The sequence below is a fragment of the Eubalaena glacialis genome, chromosome 9 (assembly GCF_028564815.1).
Source record: "Eubalaena glacialis isolate mEubGla1 chromosome 9, mEubGla1.1.hap2.+ XY, whole genome shotgun sequence".
NCBI lineage: Eukaryota > Metazoa > Chordata > Mammalia > Artiodactyla > Balaenidae > Eubalaena > Eubalaena glacialis.
In genome coordinates, this window is record NC_083724.1 from 124396186 (window position 1) to 124422214 (window position 26029).

The following is a 26029-nucleotide window of genomic DNA, read 5'->3' on the forward strand; positions in this document are numbered from 1 at the left end:
ACCACGATGAAGAGTGGCCCCTGCTCGCCACAGTTGGAGAAAGCCCTCGCACAGAAACGAAGACCCAACACAGCCAAAAATAAACAAATAAATAAATTTATAAAAATAAATAAATAAATAAAAATAAAATAGATAACCAACAAGGACCTACTGTATAGCACAGGGAACCCTGCTCAGTATTATGTAACAACCTAACTGGGAAAAGAATTTGAAAAAGAATAGATACATGTATATGTATAACTGAATCACTTTGCTGTACACCTGAAACTATCACAACACTGTTATTCAACTATACTCCAATAAAAAATAAAAAGTTAAAAAAAAAAACTCATTTGTAAACTGAAAAATGTCACAGATACTAGATACGACTTCTGTTCCCACAACCCTTGCTGTCTGTCAGTGCTGCTATTTTCCTGTTAATCAATACAGCCCCACATTTATCCCTCAGGATAAGTAACACCTTCAGGGACACTGTTAGTGTATGTTTTTAAAACACCCAGAAAAGGATTAAATCACACAGAAGAAAGTGTGTTCAAGAGCTGAGGTTCTCCACGATGACAATGACCAGGGAAAGTCACCACAGAGCAACGATTTATCCCAGAGACCCTGGGCCTCTTTTTGCCTACAGAGTAGAAGCAATTTTGTATATTATTACTTTGAGCTACACTCTACTCTCAGGGGCCACTCCTCTCAGAGGGACCTTTAGCTGTTTTTATCCTGGAAAAACAGCTAAAATTGTTAAAAATACAGATTTCTCTATTCTACACCTGGAGACCTGGATGGTGTGGTTTCCAGGTGGGGACTGGGAATCTTTATTATTGATCTGCCCCAGATGATTCCAAAGCAATAGCTGACGTACCACCAACAGGGTCCCACTATAGCCATCCTAGAGTCTGGTCTTATTAGTCAAAAAAATCGACCTAAAATTTATTTACAACTCAATTTATGGATCTAGGTCAGTTATAAAACCAAGTTACTTCATGTAATTCCTATGCTACTTTGTGAAATTGCTTTGCTACTTTGTCTCCCTGAGGGACCTGACTCAGATAGCATCGAATTACAACTGCTTTTTTTTCTCAATTTTCTCTCTTCAAAACCTTTTTTATCTGACTTAGACCCATCATGTGTAAAGCTCTTATTTACTAAATGTTTCCTTGGTGTTACCTTAAATGGCAGGTGAATTTTTTTTTTAACATCTTTATTGGAGTATAATTGCTTTACAGTGGTATGTTGGTTTCTGCTGTATAACAAAGTGAATCAGCTATACGTATACATATATCCCCATATCTCCTCCCTCTTGCGTCTCCCTCCCACCCTCCCTATCCCACCCCTCTAGGTGGTCACAAAGCACCGAGCTGATCTCCCTGTGCTATGCGGCTGCTTCCCACTAGCTATCTATTTTACGTTTGGTAGTGTATATATGTCCATGACACTCTCTCACTTCGTCCCAGCTTACCCTTCCCCCTCCCCATGACCTCAAGTCCATTCTCTACATCTGTGTCTTTATTCCTGTCCATGGCAGGTGAATTTTAAGAAGCTGTTTTCTTCTCAACACACGGATTTTTGTTTTCACCATATACTTTACATTTTGCTGGTTCATATGGACGGTATGGGGAATATGGACCATATTTCCTCAGGTTCGTGTGGAGCTGGCTTTCATTCTCTGTTGGGAGGCACGTATGAATGACCTCATTAATGATTTGGGGGAAACTGTCTAGGAATATAGCTTTCACTTAATCTTTCAGTTTCCTCACAGGATCCATGCGTTTTATGTAACTGACTAGACAGATTACAAGCCAAGTGTAACTCATAAAGTGCTTCCACTGCACAATCTCACAATCCTTCTCCGGGGCAGAGGTCACAGAAGGGAAACCTGGCTCAAAGTGGTTCTCTTGAAAAGCCCACAGAAAGCTCTAACCCACCACCTCCCTTATGACTTTGCCTGCAGTGAGCACCGTGTCTGGGGAGCAGACGTTGGGGGTAACCAGCCTGTACCTCTCCTTTTTCTTTCTCTCTTTCCTCTTCTTCCTTTTCTATGAGCGCAGGACACTCATAGGCAGATGCGTGCACCCACTGTCTCCCGTCCAGGCAGAGAAAGGATCAGATAAGCGGGGTGCTCTTAGCTGAGTTAGGGAAGCTAAGGTCCTTAGCCGTCTCATCTCCCTGAAATATCCTTCTGCGGACATGCACATCATCTACGTCTTTTCCACGGCTTTATTCCTCAGAGGTGTCCAAAACAACTACTGCAAGCACCTGGGCCATATGGTATCCAAGGGCCAACACAAATCTGATAAGATGGGCCTGACCTGCATTTAGTAAGTTGCTGCCTGGCTTATGCAAGAATTCATTAAAAGAGTACCCCTAGCAGCTAATGGTGGCACTGGGTCATAATTTAGGAATGGTAAAAATCAAACTTGGTTTAAAAACTATAGTCAAGGCATGACCCATACCAGGATGACAAGAGACATGTAATTTAAAATACGTAGGTTGAGGTGCAATTTGAAGTCAATTATGAGTAGTTAAATCATTTATAGATTACACTGATTCTCTGGGTCCTCAATACCCAAACCAACGAACCACCCAAAAACTGGAACTTACATTTTCCTGAATAAGAATAAACAGTTTTAACATTCAGATGGCATTTCCAGTAGAATAACTGCAAATAAAAGCAATGTTCACATCTCTAAATCCCAAATATTTAATAATGTATAAGTCAGATTCCTACCAGGACTAAATTCATACCTGGTGTCTATCAAGGCCTTTCCTATCACATTTTATTATGCGACTGTCCTCTGAGGTGCCCACACCTATCAAACCACAGAGGGGAGAAAAAACCACAGGAAAAGGTCACAGCATGCCACGGGGAGCAGTTCCAGTTTCAAGGGAATGTGAAATTCAGATGCTGAGGAGCTGCGGACCGCGTCCAGGAAGCTGCGAGGAGAAAGCAGCGCCTTTAATGGTCACAGGCCTCTGCGTGCAATTGAGCATGACCGGGTAGAGCGGGAACCCAGACATCTCCACCTACTCCGCTGCCGATTGAGATGTAGCTCCTGATAGCAAAGCGCTCCCCGGGGCCACCTTCTACCGAGAAGCCATAGCAGCCCAACTCCAGACGGGGGAGGGCTCCTCAAGGGACCTGCCTGCAGAATTCTGATGAGTAAATAAGCACAGAGAGGGATGGGATTCCAAGGTGTTTCCTCCTAGTCTAGCAGATATTCCAAAAATAGTTTATGATATAGTCCTTATTCCTCAAAACCTCAAGAAAAGTAATTTTTTTTTTTCTTTTTTGGCTGCGCCGTGTGGGTTGTGAGATTTCAGTTCCCAGATCAGGGATACAACCCTGGCCTTGGGCAGTGAGAACGCCGAGTCCTAACCACTGGACCGCCAGGGAATTCCCAAGAAAAGTAATTTTTATTTTGGTAAATCATAGCATCTTTAGAATCATCTTATTGTATATATATAATATATATATTATTTTATTATATACCTTATTATATATATATGTATTATAGATATTGTATATACATCTTTTTATATATGTATATAATTGTACCTAGATTTCCAAATAATACACATTACTTAAGTCAAAACAGATTAATCTAGACCTAATGTATAGCACAGGGAATTATGTTCAGTATCTTATAATAACCTACAATGGAAATGAATCTGAAAAAAATATGTATGTATATATAAAACTGAATCGCATTGCTGTACACCTGAGACTAACACAACATTGTAAGTCAACTATATCTCAATAAAAAAAAGATCAATTTATTGAAATAGAAACAGACCAAAAGTGATAACCGTACCCAACTCATTTTTTGTGCATGTCATTATTTGAACATAATAAGAGTACATTTCGCCACGCAACCTGAGGTTTGGATTACCAAATGCTATGACGGTGCTTGAGCAGAAAGGTGTGGTGGAGGTCTGATTCAGTGTTTCTGTGACACAGACAAGCAGGCTGAGGCCCACGGCACCTGTGAGTCAGGGCACATTAACCATTGACGCGTGCGGCTCTCCTCCAGTCTGAGGGGTGTGTGATTGTGCACGAGGAATGGATAGGAAGGTCTGGAAATACATACAGGTCAGTGAGCACACAGATAAGTTGTCAAAGGGCTTCTCCTCACCAGCCGCGTCACTGGGAATGCAGATTCACAGGCAGCACCCAGACTTGACGATCAGAAAATCCGGGGCTGGGGCCCGGACATCTATGTTTAACTGCACCCCCCTCCCCAGGTCACTCTGGTGCACGTAAGTGTGAGAGCAGGACCACTGACACGTGTGACAGCCTGTCTGCCTCATACCTTTGCTTTTTCCATAAAGACCTTTAGAATCAGCTTGTCAGGTTCTCTGAAAGGAAACTATTGCTGGGAGAGTTTGTTGGTATTGCACTGAATCTGCTGATCAATTAGAAAACTGACAACGTCTTCATATTTGCTCTTCCTATCCAAGAACATGGAATGGCTTCCCATTAACTTAAATATTCTTTGACGTTTTTCAATAAATTTGTACAATTTTCTGCATGACATACTTGCTGATGTTGTCAGATTTGTCTCTATGTACCTTGTTTCTGCTTAACTAAAAGGCAATACCTTTTATATACTGATCTTAAACACAGAACTCTTTCTGAAATCTTTCATTCAAATCATTTGTCTGGTATACCAGCTAAGAACTCCAGTGTTATGTTAATCAGAAATTATAATAGAAATGGTATCCTTCCACAGAAATACAAAGGATCATGAGAGATTACTACAAGTAACTCTATGCCAATAAAATGGACAACCTGGAAGAAATGGACAAATTCTTAGAAAAGTACAACCTTCCCAGATTGAACCAGAAGAAACAGAAAATATAAACAGACCAGTCACAAACACTGAAACTGAAACTGGGATTAAAAAACTCCCAACAAACAAAAGTCCAGGACCAGATGGCTTCACAGGCAAATTCTATCAAACATTCATTTTGAGCTAATTTTTGTCTCCGGTATGAGGTAAGGGTCCAACTTTATTCTTTTGCACGTAGAGCCCAGTTGTCCCATTACCATTTGTTGACAAGACTGTTCTTTCCCATTAGATGGTCTTGGCACCCTTGTCAAAAATCAGTTTCCAATAGAAATGTGGGTTTATTTCTGGACTCTTACCTCTATTCCACTGATCTACATATCTGTCTTTATACTAGGACCATGCTGTCTGTATTACCAAAGCTTTGTAATAAGTTTCAAAACCTGCAAATGTGAGAACTCCAACTTTGTTCTTTTTTTTAAAGATTGATTTGACTATTCTGGGTGCCTTGAATTTCCATGTTCATTTGCATATCAGCTTGTCAATATTTTGCAAAGAAGCCAGCTGGAATTTTGTTAAAGCTCGCATTGCATCTGTGTATCTGTAGATCACCTGGAGAGTATTGCAATTTCAGCCTTCTGATCCATGAAAATAGGATGTATTTCCATGCAGTCAGATATTCTTTAGTTTCTTAAACAATATTTTGTAGTTTTAAGAGTATAAATTTTGAACTTTATTGTTAAATTTATCCCTAAAGATTTTATTCCTTTTAATGCTACTGTAAATGAAATTTTTTTATTAACTTCATTTTCAATTTGTTCATTGCTACTATTTAGAAACACAATTGATTTTTTATATTAACTTTGCATCCTATAAACTGGTTGAACTTGTTTTTGAGTTATACTAGTTTTTTAGTGGATTCCTTAGGATTTTCTGTATACAAGATCATGCCATCTGCAAATAGAGATTAAGTTACCTCTTTCATTTAATCTTTAGGCCTTTTATTTTACTAAAAGAAGCCATTTTGGCATAGGTCTTTTAAAATTTATTTATTTATTTATTTGCCTGCACTGGGTCTTAGTTGCAGCATGTGGGATCTTTGTTGTGGCATGTGGGATCTAGTTCCCTGAACAGGGATCAAACCCGGGTCCCCTGCATTGGTAGCGCAGAGTCTTAGCCACTGGACCACCAGGGAAGTCCCCTGGCCTAGGTATTTTTTTATCAATAGTTATTTGAGTACTAATTCAATTTCTTTATTTGTCAGAGGTCTATACATATCTTCTATTTATTCTTGAGTCAGTTTCAGTAGTTTGTTTCTTTCTGGGAATTTGTCTACCCAACTAAGTTACATACTTTATTGGCATACCATCGTTTATCCTATTACTTTGTAATCTTTTTTATTACTGTAAGTTCGATTTTAGTAATTTGAATCTTCTCTCATTTTTGTTAATCAGTTGACCTAAAGGTGTTGTATTATAAGCTGTTAACCTCTCCAGCAACTCCTCCTGTTTACCCTGAGAGATTAACTTAATCATGCCCTCATTTCAGACCCTTAATTGAGCCATGTTCTCTCTTGACTCAGGACTTGTCATACAACCTTCCCAGTGACCTAAATATTTTAGTGATCCTTTCCCTTCCATCCTCTAGTTAATTACTACTCAGCTTTTATATCTTCATTTATGTGTCGTTTAATAGGAACCTAACCATGTCCAACACGTTTCTCCCTCTCTTTTTAATAAGATCCCTCATCTCAATGTTAAATAATGAATAACTGTGTGATTATTTGATAAAGTTTTTTTCCCCTCTTCTAGTATGAGAGCTCAGTGAAAATTCAAAGATTATATTTCTCTGCTTCACACTATTCACTATATGGAAAGCATGGCCACATCACAAAGTTCTAAATTTTATTTGTTCTGCTTAAGGTACCAGAAAAGACAGATATAAAACCTCATAGTTCCAATTTCAAAATATTAATAAAGAATTGTGCTGAGCCACCTAGATTCAGTTTTCATCAAATCCTGCTAAAAGGACAGACCACATAGTACAAAAATTACTAGAAGCATTCCACACTTAAGGCTGCAAGAGCAATGCAGTCGGTTATAGTGAATTCAAAATATACATGAGAAGGAAATTTAAATTTTCTTCTTCTACATTATAAGTTCCCTGTGATTAGACTTCTTTGTAGATGAAACTGCAATTTTTATCACACCGAGACCTTGTCACAATGATCTGCACATAAGAGGCACTCAGTAAATACTAAGTAAATGTAGTATTCTAAATTTATCTAAATTTAGATACCTAATTTAGATATTAGAATTTAAAAATTGCAAATTAACTTTCATCAGCTCCTTGTCAAGAAGGTCAATGTCATGTTACCAGCATATAAATTGAAAACAGTAAGCTTTTATGTATCTGTTTAAAAAAAAAAAACTACTACACATATTTGTGGATAACTATATAAAATCAGCACATGGGAATTCATGTGTAAAATAAGAAATGTGGGTCAAAATAGATGCGGATATAGATATGGATGAAAAGTCAGCTGATCTGCAGTGCACACAACTTCTGATGTTCAGTGTACTTGTAGGAAATACACCACATAGTGTCTTTAGTCCTACAGTGGGCCTCTTTTTCACAATACTTAGGTATATGCTTTTCAGTGTTCAGCTTATGAAACTGTTAACTTAGGAGAGACATTGATTTCAAAGTGTTTGGTGTTCTTTGTACATGAATATATTTTGCACCTCTGGAAATGTATTGCTAAGAATAAAGCTCCACCCAAGACTTAATATGGGATGAAATTCATAGGGGAAAATACTGGGTGAAAACAGTCCCTAAGAGTGTCTTTCTTGCATCGTTGCCTAAACATTTTAATGAAAAACTATGAATTTAGACTGTTTAATAGATGCAAATTAACAAAATGGCAGTTGGGAGACCTTCAAGATGGTAGAAGAGTGAGACGTGGAGATCACCTTCCTCCCCACAAATACATCAGAAACATGTCTATGTGTGGAACAACTCCTACAGAATACCTACTGAACGCTGGCAGAAAATCTCAGACTTCCCAAAAGGCAAGAAACTCCCCACGTACCTGGGTAGGGCAAAAGAAAAAAGAAAAAACAGAGACAAAAGAATAGGGACGGGACCTGCCCCTCTGGGAGGGAGCTGTGAAGGAGGAAAGGTTTCCACACACTAGGAAGCCCCTTCACTGGCGGAGACGGGGGAGGCATGGGGGGAAGCTTCAGAGCCACGGAGGAGAGCGCAGCGACAGGGGTGCAGAGGGCAAAGCAGAGAGATGCCCGCACAGAGGATCGGTGCCAACCAGCACTCACCAGCCCGAGAGGCTTGTCTGCTCACCCGCCGGGACGGGTGGGGTCTGGGAGCTGAGGCTCAGGCTTCGGAGGTCAGATCCCAAGGAGAGGACTGAGGTTGGCTGCGTGAACACAGCCTGAAGGGGGCTAATGTGCCACAGCTAGCCGGGAGGGAGTCGGGAAAAGGTCTGGACCTGCCTAAGAGGCAAGAGACCATTGTTTCGGGTGCACGAGGAGAGGGGATTCAGAGAACGACCTAAATGAGCTCCAGAGACGGGCGTAAGCCATGGCTATCAGCACGGACACCAGAGACAGGCATGAGATGCTAAGGCTGCTGCTTCAGCCACCAAGAAGCCTGTGTGCAAGCACAGGTCACTATCCACACCTCCCCTCCCGGGAGCCTGTGCAGCCCACCACTGCCAGGGTCCCGTGATCCAGGGACAACATCCCCAGGAGAACATACGGCATGCCTCAGGCTGGTGCAATGTCACGCCGGCCTCTGCCGCCACAGGCTCGCCCCGCATCCGTACCCCTCCCTCCCCCCGGCCTGAGTGAGCCAGAGACACAGAATCAGCTGCTCCTTTGACCTCGTCCTCTCTGGGCAGGAACAGACGCCCTCAGGTGACCTACACACAGAGGCAGGTCCAAATCCAAAGCTGAACCCCAGGAGCTGTACGAACAAAGAAGAGAAAGGGAAATTTCTCCCAGCAGCCTCAGGAGGAGTGGATTAAATCTCCACAATCAACTTGATGTACCCTGCATCTGTGGAATATCTGAATAGACAATGAATCATCCCAAAATTGAGGTGGTGGACTTTGGGAGCAACTGTAGACTTGGGGTTTGCTTTCTGCATCTAATTTGTTCCTGGTTTTATGTTTATCTTAGTTTACTATTTAGAGTTTATTATCATTGGTAGATTTGTTTATTGATGTGGTTGCTCTCTTCCTTTTTTTTTTAATATATATATATATTTCTTTCCTTTTTCTCTTTTTGTGAGTGTGTATGTGTATGCTTCTTTGTGTGATTTTGTCTCTATAGCTTTGCTTTTACCATTTATCCTAGGGTTCTGTCTGTCCATTTTGTTTTGGTTGTTTTTTTTTTGGTATAGTTTTTAGCGCTTGTTATCACTGGTGGATTTCTTTTTTGGTTTGGTTGCTCTCTTCTTTGTTTCTTTCTTTTTTTTTCTTTTTTTATTACTTTCTAATTTTTTTATTTTTAATAATTATTTTTTATTTTAATAACTTTATTTTATTTTATTTATTTATTTTCTTTCTTTCTTTTTTTCTCCCTTTTCTTCTGAGCCGTGTGGCTGACAGCATCTTGGTGCTCCAGCCGGGTGTCAGGCCTGTGCCTCTGAGGTGGGAGAGCTGAGTTCAGGACATTGGTCCACCAGAGACCTCCCAGCTCCACGTAATATCAAACGGTGAAAGCTCTTCCAGAGATCTCCATCTCAATGCTAAGACCCAGCTGCACTCAACGACCAGCAAGCTCCAGTGCTGGACACCCTATGCCAAACAACTAGCTAGACAGGAACACAACCCCATTCATTAGCAGAGAGGCTGCCTAAAATCATAATAAGGTCACAGACACCCCAAAGCACACCACCAGACGCAGTCCTGCCCCCCAGAAAGACAAGATCCAGCCTCATCCACCAGAACACAGGCACCAGTCCCCTCCGCCAGGAAGCCTACACAACCCACTGAACCAACCTTAGCCACTGGGGACAGACACCAAAAACAACGGGGACTATGAACCTGAAGCCTGTGAAAAGGAGATCTCAAACACAGCAAGTTAAGCAAAATGAGAAGACAGAGAAACACACAGCAGATGAAGGAGCAAGGTAAAAACCCACCAGACAAAAAAATGAAGAGGAAATAGGTAGTCTACCTGAAAGAGAATTCAGAGTAATGATAGTAATGATGATCCAAAATCTTGGAAATAGAATGGAGAAAATACAAGAAAAGTTAAACAAGGACCTGGTAGAATTAAAGAGCAAACAAACAATGATGAACACAATAAATGAAATTTAAAATTCTCTAGAAGGGATCAATAGCAGAATAACTGAGGCAGAAGAACAGATAAGTGACCTGGAAGATAAAATAGTGGAAAGAACTACCGCAGAGCAGAATAAAGAAAGAAGAATGAAAAGAATTGAGGACAGTCTCAGAGACCTCTGGGACAATAGTAAATGCACCAACATTCGAATTATAGGGATCCCAGAAGAAGAAGAGAAAAAGAAAGGGACAGAGAAAATATTTGAAGAGATTGTAGTTGAAAACTTCCCTAATATGGGAAAGGAAATAGTTAATAAACTCCAGGAAGCGCAGAGAGTCCCATACAGGATAAATACAAGGAGAAACATGCCAAGACACGTAATAATCAAACTACCAAAAATTAAATACAAAGAACAAATATTAAAAGCAGCAAGGGACAAACAACAAATAACATACAAGGGAATCCCCATAAGGTTAACAGCTGATCTTTCAGCAGAAACTCTGCAAGCCAGAAGGGAGTGGAAGGACATATTTAAAGAGATGAAAGGGAAAAACCTACAAACAAGATTACTCTACCCAGCAAGGAGCTCATTCACATTTGATGGAGAAATTAAAACCTTTACAGACAAGCAAAAGCTAAGAGAATTCAGCACCACAAAACCAGCTTTACAACAAATGCTAAAGGAAATTCTGTAGACAGGAAACACAAGAGAAGGAAAAGACCTACAATAACAAACCCAAAACAATTAAGAAACTGGCAATAGGAAGATACATATTCATAACTACCTTAAATGTAAATGGATTAAATGCTCCAATCAAAAGACACAGACTGGCTGAATGGATACAAAAACAAGACCCATATATATGCTGTCTACAAGAGACCCACTTCAAACCTAGGGACACATACAGAGTGAAAGTGAGGGGATGGAAAAAGATATTCCATACAAATGGAAATCAAAAGAAAGCTGGAGTAGCAATTCTCATATCAGACAAAACAGACTTTAACATAAAGCCTATTACAAGAGACAAAGAAGGACACTACATAATGATCCAGGGATCAATCCAAGAAGAAGATATAACAATCGTAAATATTTATGCACCCAACATAGGAGCACCTCAATACATAAGGCAAATGCTAACAGCCATAAAAGGGGAAATTGACAGTAACACAGTCATAGTAGGGGGTTTTAACACCCCACTTTCACCCATGGACAGATCATCCAAAATGAAAATAAATAAGGAAGCACAAGCTTTAAATGATACATTAAAGAAGATGGACTTAATTGATATTTATAGGACATTCCATCCAAAAACAATGGAATACACTTTCTTCTCAAGTGCTCACGGAACATTCTCCAGAATAGATCATATCTTGGGTCCCAAATCAAGTCTTGGTAAATTTCAGAAAATGGAAATCGTATCAAGTATCTTTTCTGACCACAACGCTATGAGACTAGATATCAATTACAGGAAAAAAATCTGTAAAAAATACAAGTACATGCAGGCTAAACAATACACTACTAAATAACCAAGAGATCACTGAAGAAATCAAAAAGGAAATCAAAAAATACCTAGAAAAAAATGACAATGAAAACACAACGACCCAAAACCTATGGGATGCAGCAAAAGCAGTTCTAAGAGGGAAGTTTATAGCAATACAATCTTACCTCAAGAAACAAGAAACATCTCAAATAAACCTAACCTTACACCTAAAGCAATTAGAGAAAGAAGAACAAAAAAACGCCAAAGTTAGCAGAAGGAAAGAAATCATAAAGATCAGATCAGAAATAAATGAAAAAGAAATAAAGAAAACAATAGCAAAGATCAATAAAACTGAAAGCTGGTTCTTTGAGAAAATAAACAGAATTGATAAACCATTAGCCAGATTCATCAAGAAAACAAGGCAGAAGACTCAGATCAATAGAATTAGAAATGAAAAAGGAGAAGTAACAACCGACACTGCAGAGATACAAAGGATCATGAGAGATTACTACAAGCAACTATATGCCAATAAAATGGACAACCTGGAAGAAATGGACAATTTCTTAGAAAAGCACAACCGTCTGAGACTGAACCAGGAAGAAATAGAATATATAAACAGACCAATCACAAGCACTGAAATTGAGACTGTGATTAAAAATCTTCCAACAAACCAAAGCCCAGGACCAGATGGCTTCACAGGCGAATTCTATCAAACACTTAGAGAAGAGCTAACACCTATCCTTCTCAAACTCTTCCAAAATATAGCAGAGGGAGGAACCCTCCCAAACTCATACTACGAGCCCACCATCAACCTGATACCAAAACCAGACAAAGATGTCACAAAGAAAGAAACTACAGGTCAATATCACTGATGAACATAGATGCAAAAATCTTCAACAAAATATTGGCAAACAGGATCCAACAGCACATTAAAAGGATTATACACCAGGATCAAGTGGGGTTTATCCCAGGAATGCAAGGATTCTTCAATATACACAAATCAATGTGATAAACCATATTAACACATTGAAGGAGAAAAACCATATGATCATCTCAATAGATGCAGAAAAAGCTTTCGACAAAATTCAACACCCATTTATGATAAAAACCCTCCAGAAAGTAGGCATAGAGGGAACTTACCGCAACATAATAAAGGCCATATATGACAAACCCATAGCCAACATCCTTCTCAGTGGTGAGAAACTGAAACCATTTCCTCTAAGATCAGGAACAAGACAAGGTTGCCCACTCTCACCACTATTATTCAACATAGGTTTGGAAGTCCTAGCCATGGCAATCAGAGAAGAAAAAGAAATAAAAGGAATCCAAATCGGAAGAAGAAGTAAAGCTATCACTGTTTGAAGATGACATGATACTATACATAGATAATCCTAAAGATGCTACCAGAAAACTACTAGAGCTAATCAATGAATATGGTAAAGTAGCAGGATACAAAATTAATGCACAGAAATCTCTTGCATTCCTATACACTAATGATGAAAAATCTGAAAGTGAAGAGACTCGCAGTGTGGGACATCCTCCATCCCCGGGCTTTTCTTACTCTACCCTGGGAGGTCTGCAGGTAGAAAGGTGCGTGGTCTCTTCTTTCTCTCTATCTCCTGTAGTAGCCTGGGGCCATCCAATCTCAGGAAACATAGCTTCTAACTGAAGCTTAGAACTTCCACATTGGGTTCTGCATCTGAATATTCATGCCAACACTGACCTGCTGAGGTCACCTGCCACTGGGAACAAGGCCCTCTTATGTCTGTCCCCTCACACACACCGACTCCTCAAGCATCCTCTGTTAGTCTTCAGCCCCAAAACAGATGGCAAACTAGACATTTCAGAAGGGAGTCGGAAATCTTTCCTTGAACTATTTCAACTCCAAAGCACACGTGCCAAAGGCCACAAATGGTGATCTTGAATTTTCCCTTACATAGCTTAAGGTGATGTAGGTTTATCTCCAAAAGCACAGCAGACTGGCATTTCTTCTGAAATAAATTCACACTCTCCAATCTCTACAACTTTCAAACAAATCTTATTTCTGTTCTGAGTTGGATAATAAACTAAAGGTCAAAAAACATTTTCGATATCTCTTATCTAGTCTTACTTAGGAGGTACAGCACTCATTTTACCTTTCTGTACCTTTGGGTATCTTTGCCAAAACTTTAAGATAACAGGAAATGCCTGATTTAATATACTTGTGAACACAGACGAACCTCCCCAGCCATGGTGACACCACATCACCCTCACGTTGTTCTTCTGCAGAAGAGGGAAAATGCAGTTAGGAGAGGAGAATGGCCCAGGATTTCACGACAGGAAACGGCAGAAGAAGTAATTAAATGTCGACATAGATCACATATAGATAGTCTGATGGTTCTATATCCCTCACCTTGAAGATGTTGTGAGATAATAAATGGGGCAAGCCTGTTACACACCATGTGTTCCATCCAATCTCACAATATCTCTGAAAATGTGGTCCCATAAAGACCTGTTTTTTGACAGAAACAGACTCACAAGCTTAGAGAACGAACTTATGATTACTGGGGGGAAGGGCAGGGGGGAGGGATAAATTGGGAGTTTGGGATCGACATGTACACACTGCTATATTTAAAAAGGATAACCAACAAGGACCTACTGTAGAGCACAGGGAGCTCTGCTCAATGTTATGTGGCAGCCTGGATGGCAGGGGAGTCTGCGGGAGAATGGATACGTGTATATATGTGGCTGAGTCACTTTGCTGTGCACCTGAAACTACACAACATTGTTAATCAGCTATACTCCCATATAAAATTTTTAAAAAAAATTTTTTTAAGTCCTGTTTTTTGGATAAGGAAACTAAGGCTCCATGATTTGTAAGTTTCACCACAAGGAAATGGTGGGTCATGTCCAAGTCCAGGTCCATCAGCATCCAGAGCCCAAGCATTTCCAAGGACATTTTTCTAGTCAGTACTTTTGTGTGACCAGCAATGACAAGGTAAAGTAAAGACCCTGCTAAATCTTCTGACTTATAGACCTAGGTTATTTGAGGCACTCTTTAGTTTCAATGTAACTCCTGTTGCGGCACTAACAATTTTTCACCCAGGCATTAGTTTTTTTTAAACAATGTAACGTGTTTGCACTGAAAAAATAGTATCCAAGATTGAAATGGGTAAACTCAAAGAAGACTCTTTGGGTGATGATAAGGAGAATATATATATTAATAATATATTATTAACATTAATACTATTAATATTAATGACTCCACAATGCAGGTGTATAATAATATAATTATTATATTCTAATTGGTGGAACCCAAGGAATATACATATAAGATATTTATATGTATATGTACAAGTACATGTGTATATATATACACACACACACACACACAGACAGAGAGAGAAACACACACATATATAAGAAAAGACGCATTTGCACAAGGAACCAGAAAACAAAATGAGAACAGAGAAAATTATTTAGATTGGTAAAACAAGCAGGAGAGAGTTGTTTATTTGGGCCACCTCTAGACATTCTAGTGACAAAAAATACTTTTAGGCACATGATATATAAGAGGTGAATAAAACAGACACATTATCTTAATGGGGCTTATATTTTACCAGAATTAACAACTAAACGAGTGGTGATGAGTCTCTGGGGTTGGGTGTACGGTGGCTGCTTCCTCAAATTTCACCACTTCCCGCACACATGTCAGTAATTAGAGGTCATGTTATAACAACCCCGGTGTTTCAGACAATTTTAACGACACTTGCCTAAGGCTTTCCAAGATATTTAGGAAGAGGCGACTTGTATTGGCTCTCTTATCAAAAGCCCATCTTAAGTTGGAAAGAGAGTATTTCCTCAGCAGGCAAAATAATTCTTTAAGAAAAATCCACAAAATGAACATTTAACAACTAAGCCTTTGAAATGGATCAACCTACCACTTAAATACTTATTAGAGCCAAATGATCTCAGAGATTCAGACCAGTAGATACGTTTTACCTGTCAAGAACTCTTGGATTGCAAACCATAGTTATGAGACTTAAAGTAAGATCTTCATCATTTGGATGTCAGATCACTAACTCACATTTTCAAAACATCCGATTCAGTAGTTACTTTGGTTTTTAACTGAGCATAAGGCGAGACTGCATGACAAAAAGTTATATTATTTTACCCTGAAACTAATAGGAACCTAAATATTGTGTGTCATGACTGCTGAACAAGCTCAAAATGCCCGAGCAACCAGGTCACGGCTGCGGCCGCTGTTGTTGCTGTGAATGGAGACCCTGTGCCCGTGGTGCTAGCTGATAGGTGAGCCCATTGCAGTCGGGGTCCACCAGCCGCGGGGACCCACAGGGGACCTGCCTCCCCAGTGACAGCTGAGATGCTGTGATACAAACACGAAACTGTAGGTGCACGGACACCCAGTGGGGACACTGACCAAGGGGAGGCAGGTCAGGGAGCTTCAGGATGAAGTCTCCTCCCTCCTCACCTGGAAAGGACCCTTTCACGACCTAGTCCTCCACATGACCTCCCTAAAGACATACGGGGAAAAGAGTATCTGGCTACTTCATGCTGGGGCAGGATCTTCTAAGAGTCTCCTTCTCACATGTCCCCCTCATCACTTGATGAAGACTCACCCAGTCTGCTTTATTAGTAAAAGATGTCCTATCCATTTCCCTGCAACCAAATCAACCCTCTCGTTTTTATTTATTTCTTATTTTATTTAAAAATATATGGATATGGGCTTCCCTGGTGGCACAGTGGTTAAGAATCCGCCTGCCAATGCAGGGGTCATGGGTTCATGCCCTGGTTCGGGAAGATCCCACATGCCGCGGAGAAACTAAGCCCGTGCTCCACAACTACTGAGCCTACGTTCTAGAGCCCGTGAGCCACAACTACTGAGCCTGCACTCTAGAGCCCGCGAGCCACAACTACTAAGCCCGCGTGTTACAACTACTGAAGCCCGCGTGCCTAGAGCCCATGCTCCTCAACAAGAGAAGCCACTGCAATGAGAAGCCCGCACACTGCAACGAAGAGTAGCCCCCGCTCACTGCAACTGGAGAAAGCCTGCACACATCAACGAAGACCCAACGCAGCCAAAAATAAAATAAATTTTAAAAAATATATATGGATAGAGTGCCTACTCTGTGCTAGTTACTATCCAGGATGTAGCACCAAAAATAACAGAAAGCTTCTGCCCTCATGGTGCTTACATTCTAACATTAGGGAGTAAAATCAAGAAAGGAATGCATTTATGTAGCAGTAAGTGCTGGGACAGAACAGAGCAGGAGTGGGGAGGGATATGCTGACCAGGTGAGACCTTCTCAAGGATCTGACACTTGGCCACTTGGCCACTTGGCCGGAGACCTGAGTGACCCAAGGGAGTGAGCTGGATGAGCAAGTGAAGGAAAAAGACATTCTAGAGGGAAGAGCTAGGAGCTACAACCTGGTGCAGCTGGGGAGCCGTGGACCCTGGTAACCTCTAAGGACGCAGGAGAGGAAGTACAGGCATGATCACAGCAGGTTTTCTGCACAATGAGGGACTGTCTACAGATCCCACTAATCTTTGCCAGAATGAGTGTCATGCATCTAAAATAGGAGCAGGGCAGCCCTGCATGATGTGAGCATGTGCATTTGTAGCTAGTTAATGAACTAAGCCTCATCCCTCCAAAATACTCATTACATCACATCTTTTTTTAAAATAAATTTATTTATTTATTTTCGGCTGCATTGGGTCTTCATTGCTGCATGTGGGCTTCCTCTAGTTGCGGTGAGCGGGGGCTACTCTTCGATGTGGTGCACAAGCTTCTCATTGTGGTGGCTTCTCTTGTTGCAGAGCACGGGCTCTAGGCGCATAGGCTTCAGTAGTTGTGGCACGCGGGCTCAGTAGTTGTGGCTCATGGGCTCTAGAGCGCCGGCTCAGTAGTTGTGGCACATGGGCTTAGTTGCTCCGTGGCATGTGGGATCTTCCCAGACCAGGGCTCGAACCCGTGTCCCCTGCATTGGCAGGTGGATTCTTAACCACTGTGCCACCAGGGAAGCCCCAGATCACATCTTTTGAGAATGAGAAAATATTGTGATGTCCCAAGATGTTTGTGGTTATTAAAAGTATTAAGGTTATAAAAAAATGGTGTGATTATTAAATTTTTTCAAATTCTATGAGACCTTAATAGATTTTTTTGTGATAGATTGAAAATTTGTTAAATTGATAGGCTGGTCATTTAACAGTCTCTACCAGAGGATGTGAATATGGTCTCAATGGAGGTATGAGTGATTTATAGACAATAGGAAGGGAAATGCATATACATTTTTAGTTATATTTCCTCCTTGACAATGGCGGTAGTGTAGATGGTCCTCAAGTCAGATGTTCGTCTCTATTCAAACCAGACTTTGTGATTCAAAAAAATATTTATTGTGTGCCTAGTAAGTGCTAAACACTGTTCTGGATACTGAGGACGCATTAGGAGAAAAACACAGGAAAAGCTCTGCCCTCCAGGACTGAATTCTCTGTTTCATACTTTTAGATTTTAGATCTGTACCAGATTTTAGGTGTAATGGGGATTTCCTTTGTAAAGTAGTAAACAGTTTGAAAATTTACTGACTGCCAATTTTGGGCATAGAAATAGAGAATTAAGACAGCCACCATGGACACGAGTTCCATTTAAAAGATCTGTCTTTCTCTCTATATGGGTAGCAATATAAAATATAATTTTAATAAAATGGCATACCATTTTATTACCATTTTTACTAAAAGAAAATATGTTTGTGGATAGAGCCATTCTCAGTTTTAAAGAGTGTGCATTATGGTGCCTAAAACATCCTAGCAAGTTTTACATCAAGCTCTTTATTTATACTGCCCTTAGTAGGCTTACCTACAGTATTTTTCAAAAGCAAATCTTTCTGATTGGTGATACAGCAATTCCACAGTACTTTTCAGAAGTTCACTCAAATGTACATTGATTTGATTACTCTCTTTCATTCTTTTTGAGGTACCCGTACAAAGAACTTTGTTAAGTGAGCCAAAAGCAATCCATAAATTTCTTGTGATTTATTGGAAAATCCACTGTGACATTGCTAAAATAATGCAGAAAAAGTGAACCAATGAAACAGGCATGCATAGGAATAAAAGTAATGGGTATCTTCTCAAAGTGTTAAAAGATGGTGTTTTGCATGTTTACAGGGCTAGTACTGTGCTGGAATCCTCTAGATCTTATCTACCCAGATTTTCATAACAAGGAAAAGTTGTTAATGCCATTCTTCTCAGATTTGTCCCCTGTCATTTATTCAACATATGTTTAAATAGTGCTACTGTGTTCTGGGTACTAGGATCATAAGTAAAAGAACATATGAAGTATGGTTCTTATACATTAAATTCAATTAATTGAGGCTGACTCACAAATACTTACACTGAAATGGGACAGGTACTCCTGTGGCCATATTCTTTTATTGAGCAAACCCGTTTTTATCGGGTGTGGAGTATGATCCAGGCTCTATGGTTAGAAAACTGAGAAGCATGCAATCTATCTATGGGGAATCCATGAAATAAACAGTTGAAATGTCTCAAGATGATAATGTGGAGATGTATTATCAGTGCATCAAAATCAGACAGAAGGGAGGGGTACAGGGAGGGGCTCTCAGAGGATGTAGTTTCTAACCCACGTCATCAAGGGCAGGGAGCTTATCAGTGAAGAAGAGGGAAAAAACAGCCCGAGCAACGGAGCAACGTGTAAAACAGAAGAAGAAGGATTGTAGAGCCCTGGAAACCACAAATTTGTCAGGATGGCAGCAGGAAGGTGTGATTTTAGGCAGGTAGAGATTTCCACTCCAGCATCAGTGGGGTGAACAGTTTCAAGGGAGCTAGTCTGAAGGCAGCAAGGTATTGGAAGCATTTGTAATAATCCAGGGAGGAAATAGTGATGCCCTGACTTAATAAAGAGGAAGTAACGAGAAAAACCATTTAAGAGAGTATAGGTAAAGACTTGATCATACTTGGTGAGAGAAACTGAAACCAAGCAGGACCCTGTGGGGCTCCCGGGCACAGAAGCCTTTCTGTCCCGTGTTTCTTGTTTGCAGGGATCAGACTCCATGACCTCCCCTGAGTCCCAAAGGGCAGATTCGAACAGTTGCTAATCAGGGAAGGGAGGGGATGCGGAGACAAGGAGGAGACCACCTGAGGCCAGATTAAAGGACCGCAGGCCCTTCACACACCCTGATCCTTATCAGCAACACTGCCCTTGGACCATTGCTATAAAACTCCTCACCAAATCCTCCCGGGTTGGGACACACAGTTTTGAGGGCACGAGCCTAACGTGTCCCCCTCTGCCTGGCAAAGCAATAAAGCTCTTCTTTTCTACTTCACCCAACACTCTGTCTCTGAGATTCGATTCAGCACCAGTGCACAGAGGCCAAGCTTTCGGCATCAAGAAAGACGCCTAGATTTCAGGAGATATGGTTGGAAAAACTAGCAGCGTGAGAGCAACATTTCCTGAGATATGAGCCTTTTTAAATGGCAGAGATATTGGGTAAACTGTACGTTGACATCGGGAGATTGGGACCAGCTGGGCAGAAGGCAGGAGGAGCAGGAAGTGTGGTCGCCCCTTGTCAAAGGCAACAGGAACGGCAGGCGGTGAGAACTTGGCAAGCAGCCCCTGCATTTCCCAAGCAGGACATTTCTGAGGACCTGGGAGGAGGGGTTTCCATGGCACCATGAAAGAAAAGTTACAACAGTCGTGAATCTGACATCACAAAATCTGCACGAGATACATAGCTTTTCAAGCAAAAGGGTTTCATGGGAAGCAGAATATTTATGTTTTAGATATGTCATTGTTATTTAAATATGATAGTCTTGAAATACATTTATGTTGGGGGAAAAAAAGAGCCAGTATAGAATTTGAAGATAAAGGTAGGAATAAGATTAGATAAGAAAATGGCTCTGAATATACAGGAAATGATTCAAAATATTATGGAAGTACAAAGGAGGAAGCCACCTCTGCCTGGGAGTGTTAATAAATGCTTAATGGGTAAATGTCCTTTGCTATGTACCTTTTTCAAGGTATTTAGTAACTTGCAAAGTAGTCAAGTATGCGTGGTGTTTTGTGTTTTTTTTTTTCTTTACATACAGAGACATGAAATATTTCTAGGTCAGGGCTCTCTTCTGTGGTCCTTTGCGTGGTGTGTCCAATCCAGCTCTCTCTGGCCTAAACATGCCTATTCACAGAATAAGGAGAGAGTGGAAGACCCATGAATGATTTAAAGCTTCTCTGCTGGTAAGTTTTACCCAATAAATCTCATCTTCTATCGAAAGATCACGGTACCACTGGTATGTGTGTCTGTGTCCCCTTGGCTCAATCATCTTGGAGGTTCACTAACAGCAAAAAGATGAATGAGCACTAAATTAAGGAAGGGAAAAGAAAAAGGTGAAGTTGTTTAGTTACTGGCCTGTTTGTTTACAGGATGGGGAAATGCGAACATCATTTTAGACGTCCGTGTGGCTAAGCTTTTCTTAGAAATACACTGAAGGTGACTCAGACCCCAGTCTTTGAGGTTCTGCTGCCCAAGTAAATTCAGATCAACACTATGGACTTGCAGGAAGTTCGTCCTCAAAAGTATCTCCACTCTGGTTTTTTAAGAATAGACGTGTGACAAGATGTTAATTAGTGTCACCTGAGAAAAAGTACCTTGAGGAAGACAATCAGAAAATGTGAAGTGAAACACCTTTCACTGTCTTAAATTTTTTAAAGCATCTGTATTGGCTTTAAAACACGCCTGCATGTTCTCTGTCTTCTCATTGGAAGGAGTCTGATCCCCCTCCCCTAAATCTGAGCGGGTCCAAGCAACTCAATTCAAACCATAGCATGAGGCGGAAGTGAGGCTGCTCGGTGCCTGCAGGTCCCAGGAGGCCCCGTGGCTTCCCCATCTCTCCCTCTGCTCCTGGGACCCTCCTCCTTGAAATACAGCTGCCGAGCTGTGCAGAAACCAACAGCCAAGCGGACTGACCCTGTGATGTGCCCCCAACAGCTCCAGGTGAGGCTGCTCCAGCCCACAACCAGATGTGCCAGGAGACGTACGACCCAGGGAAGCAGAGGGGGCCCCAGCCTCCAGCCTCCAGCCTCTGCCCAGGGCCAGCTGAGGCCCCTGAGCTGCTCCGTCAACCCTCACACTGCAGACTCACAAGCAAAATGAATTCAGCATGGTTTTAAGCCTTGGATTTTGGAGAGGTTGCTGTTCAGCAACAGATAAAATGACCTTGCATAAGTTAATGATGCAATACTTCCTAAGAGGTAAGAAATGGAATATTTCCTGCCACATCAGTAAACACAAGACATCACAGTCATCAGCGATTGCAGCCCTCCAACTTAAGCCTGTGAGCCCTGAGGGAACTCAGGAAGGAAAAGAATACCTGCCATCTAGCAGCCATCAGACTGCAGCCACTCCCTGCGGTGAGCCCTGAGGAAACTCAGGATGTGAAAAGACAGGCCACTGGCCCCAGACAGTTGAGGTGCATATCACAGGAATGATTTCACTGAGTCCAGACTCTTAAATCTTCCCATACAGAGAAAAGCGCTACATTTCTTAACTTGGGATATCTAATTTTTTTTTATTAACAGTAATCTTTTGTTCCTACTACCTGCCCTTTGTTGCAGAAACTCCTTTATGTATCCTGGCTTTCCCCTCGTCTCCTCAGAGCAGTTCTCTCAGGGTTACTTGAGATGCTGCCTCCCAGGCTTGAAGTCCTAAAAATTCCCGCAGAATAAAACATCACTGTCAACTTTTAGGTTGTGAATATATTTTTTTAGTCGACAGAGGGATAAACCACCCATTGTTCCGGAATTATTCTCTCAGGGATCCTTTCTGTACCAGCAAGTACAGCCCTGGTGCACAGAGAACCCACTTCACTGATGTTCAACATCAGGATTTACTTTTCTCTGAAATTTCTGGAATCATCCCTTTTTCTTTTTTTCAAACTTTTGCTGAGTGTTATTTGGGGTCTATATCTTCGTAAGTCTATGATTTCTTCTGTGATTGTCAAGGCAATAATAGTGCAATGTTCTAAGGAGCCCATCGCTTCCATTGCACTATTTTTTTTTTTTTTTTTGCTAAATCAGAATTAAATACAAAGATACAGAGTAGACGTTGCCCTAACCTGTTGTTTTGATTTCTGAGAGAAGACCTTGTGGACAAAACCATTCAGGAATTTCTCAGACACTGTTTGAAGCAAACAAATATTCAATAGAGCTGCCTGTTTGAAGCTCCTCTATGAAGATGTTGTCTTCTATCAAAACCCATCTCTTTCCAACCAAAGAAAAGCACATCATACATCCCATTATTCATGTCATTTGTCTTCCTCTCCCTTGGTTTTCAGCAAGTTTCTACCCTCACATTTATATATTTCCATGAAGTTATATGCTTTCAAGAACTACATTTTTTTCTCTGCCTTTCCTCTTAAGAAGTAAATGGGTGGGAGACCTAAATAGACATTTCACCAAAGAAGACATACAGATGGCCAAGAGGCACATGACAGGATGCTCAACATCACTAATTATTAGAGAAATGCAAATCAAAACTACAATGAGGTATCACCTCACACCAGTCAGAATGGCCATCACCAAAAAATCTACAAACAACAAATGCTGGAGAGGGTGTGGAGAAAAGGGAACCCTCTTGCACTGTTGGTGGGAATGTAAATTGATACAGCCACTATGGAGAACAGTATGGAGGTTCCTTAAAAAACTAAAAATAGAATTACCATACAACCCAGCAATCCCACTACTGGGCATATACCCTGAGAAAACCATAATTCAAAAAGACACATGTACCCCAATGTTCACTGCAGCACTATTTACAATAGCCAGGACATGGAAACAACCTCAATGTCCAATTACAGATGAATGGATAAAGAAGATGTGGTACATACATACAATGGAATATTACTCAGTCATAAAAAGGAACGAAATTGGGTCATTTGTAGAGATGTGGATGGACCTAGAGAGTGTCATGCAGGGTGAAGTAAGTCAGAAAGAAAAACAAATATCGTATATTAATGCATATATGTGGAATCTAGAAAAATGTTACAGATGAACCTCTTTGCAGGGCAGGAATAGAGATGTAGACGTAGAGAACGGACATATTGACACAGTGGGGGAAGGGGAGGGTGGGATAAATTGGGAGATTAGGATTTACATATTATATACACTACCGTGTGTAAAATAGATAGCTAGAGGGAACATGCTATAAAGCACAGGGAGCTCAGCTCGGTGCTCTGTGATGACCTAGAGGGGTGGGGTATGGGGGGAGAGAGGGAGGCCCAAGAGGGAGGTGAGGTATGTCTACATAGAGCTGATTCACTTCATTGTACAGCAGAAACTAACACAACACTGTAAAGCAATTATACTCCAATAAAAATTTTTAAAAACCTCAAAAAAGAATATCTACGGAAATGGAAAGACAGCCTCCACAGAGTGGAACATTCAATGTAGCTGAGATGCCAGTACTACTCAAAGTGATCTGCAGAGTCAATGCAATTCCTATCAAAATTTTTTCTTCTGCATTTTCTAATTGGTCCTTGTTAATCCCTTGCAATACATTTCCTTTCAGACACTGTAGTTTTCATCTCTTAAACTTAGATTGGGTCCTTTTTATGTTTCCCATGTGTCTACTTCACTGTTTGAACTTATGGAATATAGTTGGAATAAATGTTTTAAAGTCCTTCTCTGGTGATTCTAAAAAAAAAGAAAAAGAAGTATATTTCTCTCGATGATGGAATGCCCACAGCACATGGCCATTTTCCAATCTTGATTTTCATTTCACAGTAAGATTATAATTACTATCCTGTTTTAGAGTCTCAATTTAGGTTTATTTCTTACCTATCCTTGGTGTGGTAGATACTGAACCCTCAAATATACCAAAATGATAGCATCTTCAGCCATGGTCCTGAAATCCAGTTTCAACTCATGAATGATGTTTTCCAACACAGATACCTCCTTATAGAGTTTCTTTTCCATTGTCCCAAAGCTCTAGGATAATCGTCATAAAGTTGGTATAATATAATAGAAGGTTTCATCAGACCTATCAGTTTTCTGGATTTAAGACTCAGAGTCCTAAAAAAAGGACACTATATGTTGGTTTTATGTTTTTCTTTCTTTACATATTCATCTCCCTATCTGTAGTCATATGTTGTAATTATACTGTTTTAAAAGGTTTTATATCTAGGCAAATTCTTTAATGGATGCATATCTAATCCCTCCTAAAAAAGCATCACACTTAGGACAAACAACCTTGTATTAATGACGGGCCAGACTTTTATCTCCATGTTGTTATTTCTGTAGATTATCCATGAATGAAACCAAACCATGCAAAGATCTGGAAGTAGAGCCTTCCAGACAAAGGGAAAAGCGATTCAAACAGCCCAGCTTTGCACACAATCTGGAATGCTGAATAAACCAGAGAAGAGCAAGCCTGCCTGCAGAAGCAGGAGCTCAGCGGACGGGGAGGCCAGACGCCAGGGTCAGGGATCCCCTTAAATCCCGGCTCCACCACCACGTGACCTGGGGCCACCCGCTCACTCCCTCTGAGCTCCGTTCTCTCACCTGCTGCTAGGGAGGGCAGCACACCTGTCTCCTGGCATCACTGCAGGTGCTGGGTGATTAGCAGGTGGAAAGGAGCAGGCAGATGGGGCAGGAGTGTCCTGGGCTGCACCGGTGGTGGGTGGGGTCAGGTCACACCACTGCAGACCAGGTAAAAAGTCCAGATGTTACTCCAAATGTGATGAGAACATGAGAGAATTCCAAGCAGGTGACAGATGTGAACTGAATTATATTCACTTTTTTGGGAAGTGCGGGCTCAGAACACGAATGGAAGGAAAGGGAGCCCTAGGAGAGTATTTCAGGATCTGGACTGAAGGGAGGATGGGCCCATGGGATCGTAAGATTAAAACACTCATAATTTGATTTTCTTGACCCGAAATTGCCTCAAGCCCTGAAAACTATCTCCTGGACTTGGGACGAGATGTTATGGGACACTGAAAACACATTCATCTTTAAAGGACAAGAAGGGGGTCGTGATGTGGGTCTACATAAAGTGCAGAATCCATTTTCTTCCAATGATATCATACATGTTGATGGGTGTTAGGAAGTATACAGTGGTTATCTTTATCCGGATCTAATGCACATTTTACTTCTTTCCTCTTTTATCATTTTTATCACTTTAAAAATGATAATGTTAATTATATAGATAGTTTCTCATTATTATCAAGTACATTTTTTGGTAAGTATATATAAACTTTTGATAATGTTTTAAACAAAAGTGTTCTTGGAGAAAATACTAGATACTATCAAGACTTAAAAATGATTGTGAAATAAAATATATGAGTAAGAAAAGGGGTAGGCTAGTTTCAAAAGCATATTCCAAAATTTCTCTGCATATCATTAGAATAAATGTTTTTGATAACAGTGAAAAGATAGAAAAGAAGCAATAATCC